This window comes from Alexandromys fortis, unplaced genomic scaffold (assembly GCF_014885135.2).
Source record: "Alexandromys fortis isolate MF-2015 unplaced genomic scaffold, M_Fortis_MF-2015_v1.1 scaffold_3, whole genome shotgun sequence".
Lineage (NCBI taxonomy): Eukaryota > Metazoa > Chordata > Mammalia > Rodentia > Cricetidae > Alexandromys > Alexandromys fortis.
The window spans coordinates 21,385,737-21,389,565 of record NW_026067909.1 but is presented as its reverse complement, the minus strand read 5'-3'; the positions used below and the strand labels follow the sequence as shown (position 1 = coordinate 21,389,565).

Below are 3,829 nucleotides of genomic sequence, written 5' to 3'. Positions count from 1 at the left end.
AACTGTTTGCTCAATGCACCTGTATACATAGATTTATATTGATGTAACAGGAAAATATTGCATAAAAAGTGATTAATTATGATAATGTAATAATTTAGGTTTTTCACAATCTATCCTAAATTTATTACACATATTTTATTCAGGTTTCACTCTTCTGAACAAAATGTCATCTTTTTGACAGGAACACACATTGCAGGGATAAAGATGTCACTTCAAGTTATTGAATTCAATGTAGCAGGGAAATATGTGATTCAGTATAGAGTTAAGAAGAGAGAAATTATTCCAGATGGTGTGTATCCCAAAAAGTTAAAATTAAAGCTTCAGCATTATTTTGACCTCAATACAATCTTTGTGAATGCATTCTTCACCTCCTTATTTCTTAGACTGTAGACTAGAGGGTTCAACATAGGTATGACCATGGTGTAAAAGACAGATACAATTTTGTCAGTGTCCATGGAGTGACTGGAGCTGGGCTGCAAGTACATGAATATGAGTGTCCCATAGAAAATGGAGACAGCTGTGAAATTGGAGACACAAGTAGAGAGAGCTTTGCGATATGCTGCAACAGAGTTCATCTTTAGAATGTTGGTAAAAATGAACGTGTAGGATATTAAGATAAGTATAAGAGCAAAAAAAAATATTGAAGCTGGCCACATAAATAAGAACTAGTTCATTAACATGTCTATCAGAGCAAGATACAAGCATGACTGCTGGAATATCACAGAAAAAATGATGGACCACATTGTACACACAGAAGGAGAGAGTTAAAACATTCGCAGTATAGATGGAAGCATTCAGGAAACCACAGATAAAGCAACCAATGACTAAACATGCACATACATTTGTTGTCATGGTGGTGGCATAGTGTAGGGGCTTACATACTGCTACATAGCGATCATATGCCATTGAGACCAAAAGATAGTTCTCCACATTGGCAAAGGTTGCAAAAAAGAAAATCTGAGAGGCACAAGCATTGTAGGACATGATCTTGTCTCCTGAAAGGAATCCAGCTATGACCTTTGGAGTGACCGTTGAAGAGTAACAAAAGTCCACTAAAGACAGGTTACTGAGAAAAATGTACATGGGGGTGTGAAGCCGAGAGTCAAAGAGAATCAATAGGAACATCCCCAGGTTCCCCACCAGGGTGATGGTATAGATGAAGAGGAAGATGATGAAGATGGGAAGCTGCAGGTGTGGGTCATTGGTGAGTCCCAGCAGGATGAACAATGTCACTTCTGTATTGTTCTCCATCAATGATATCAGTTAGTCAACATGAGACCTTAAACAATTTTTAAAAAGAGAGAAAAATAAGGGGCAGGAGAGATGTTTCAGCAGTTGTAAGTACTGGCTTTCTGTTCCAAATGACTCAGCACCTACATAACAGTTCACAACTGTCTGTAATTCCAGTACCAGGGGATCTGACACCTTCTTCTAGCTACTTCAAGCATGAGACACACATGGTGCACAGACATACATGTAGGTAAAGCAACAATACACATAGAATTATTTTTTAAAAAACTTTAAGAATAGGTTCTTAAAGGAATTAGAATCTGTAAAAATCTTAATTCATTTTCTACCAAAATAAAAATTATTTATATAAATTATATGTGTGTGTTAACCAGATGCGGAAAGCTTAATAAATGTGTGAAATGATTCATTTTAATTTATCTATGTGCCGGTTCACTTTTCTTGGGCTCTGTAAAACTAACATTACTAGGTGCTGTGCTAAAAAAAACTATAGAAACATCCTGTTCTCTGTCAATGACATAATGACTTTGATAAATTGCTACATCCATCTAAATTTTGAAGCAAAAGAGATAAAAAAAATTTCCTACATATTTGAATAACATAATTTCCAATTTTTGTTTTGAATATTTTCACCCATTGCAAGCTAATGATCAAAAATAACTTACCTTAACTATAATGAATAGTTTTTCTTCTGTTTATTTTCAGTGAACTGAGTGTAATTAATATATATATTAATTTTAATTATAATTTAGTTATAATTTAAATATAATCTTGGTTACTATATAGTTGTTCTCATTAAAAATCAAGTAAATGAGTTCTGCAAAACTGTGAAATGTTTGTTCTGAGTACTAAAAGGTTCTGAATGGAGTAATGAGCTTTAATTGCACTTTAACTTTTCTTGGCACACACATTGCCATGCCTTTAATGTAGCAAATCTCCATACAGTGATAAGGATATAACCAGAACCAAGAAGTTATGATTAGTTCAACTAAGGCTTTATCTTGAATCAATATTTCTAAATATTGTACATAATAGATTTTTTGAACTTACAGGTATGTTAGAAAAGTGTTCAACCTCAGAAGCAGTTTATAATGAAAAAAAAACATTAACTTAAACCCAGAGGGCTCAAGTTCTTAGAAGAGATACATATTGAGATCATCCAATGACTACCTAGAAAGTACCTAACTATTCTAAACACCGTATAGCCATCTACAAAATAAAGACCTACTTGGGGTATTATTGTGAAAGTATAATAGTGTATCAAAGGCAATGCATCCTCTCCAGCATAAGTTGCCATAAATGTTTTTGATCTTGGCCATTCTTCCAGGCATAAGATGGAATCTCAGAGTTCTTTTGATTTGAATTTCTCTGATGGCTAAGGATATTGAGCATTTCCTTAAATGTCTTTCAGTCATTTTAGATTTATCTGTTGAGAATTCTCAGTTTAGGTCTATACTCCATTTTTATTGGATTATTTGTTCTTTTGATGACCAATTTCTTGAGTTCCTTGTATATTTTGGAGATCAGTATCACTTTTGGGGATATATCTAAAGAATGCTCAATCATACCACAAGGACATTGCTCAACTATGTTCCTAGCAGCATTGTTTGTCATAGCCAGAACCTGGAAACAACTTAAATGTCCCTTGACCAAATAATGGATAAGGAAATTGAGGTATATATACACAATGGAGTATTACACAGCAGAAAAAAATAACGACATCTTGACATTTGCAGGCAAATGGATGGAGCTAGAACACATAATACTGAGTTAGGTAACCCAGACCCAGAAAAACAAATACCATATGTTCTCACTCATAAGTAGCTTTTAGACATAAAACAAAGGAAACCATCCTGTAGTTTCACAATCCCAGAGAACCTAGACAACAATGAGAACCCTAAGAGTGAAATACATGGATCAAGTCTACATTGGAAGTAGAAAAAGACAAGATCTCTTGATTAAATTGGGAGCATGGGGACCATGTGAGAGGGTTGAAGGGGAGGGAAGAGGAAGTGAAGTAAGGGAGGCGAGCAAAGAAAAATGTATACTTCAATAAAATCAATAAAAATTATAAAAAAGAAAATGGTTAATAAGCAAGCCTTAGTGAGTACTACTGATATTGTCATTACTATATGAAAATAGCATACAGGGCTTTAGTTCTGAGTAAGCTTAAATCTTGAGAACTTTTACTTCAAATTGTTCTTTCTGCATTTGGGTCCCTGGGATTTTCTGTGCCTTGTCATGAATCTTAGTTTGTTTTTACTCTAATAATATCAATGTTTGTCACCATTCTTTTTAAAAGTTTCATTATTATAATCAATAATTTTAGGTAATACATTCCTCTTTTGCTAATTTTTAGTTTTACTTTTCTCTGAACATCACCCCACAGAAAGAACAGAGATTCTGGAGCCCAAGTTCCTAGCATATGAGCTTTGTTTATCTCATAGACATAGTGTTCTTATGGTCTAACAATACTTAAACTTTCTTGTTTGGCTTCACATATTTGGAAGACTATTCACTCTGTTATTTCCCTGTGATTATTTACATGAAAATTTGTCCACTTTAATTATGTACATATACC

General features: G+C 33.9%; 1 pseudogene; it reads right to left on the bottom strand.

The window, feature by feature from the left end:
* Positions 1 to 326: 326 nt before the first annotated feature.
* LOC126498607 (olfactory receptor 5B3-like) lies at positions 327 to 1,254 on the bottom strand (annotated as a pseudogene).
* Positions 1,255 to 3,829: the final 2,575 nt, after the last annotated feature.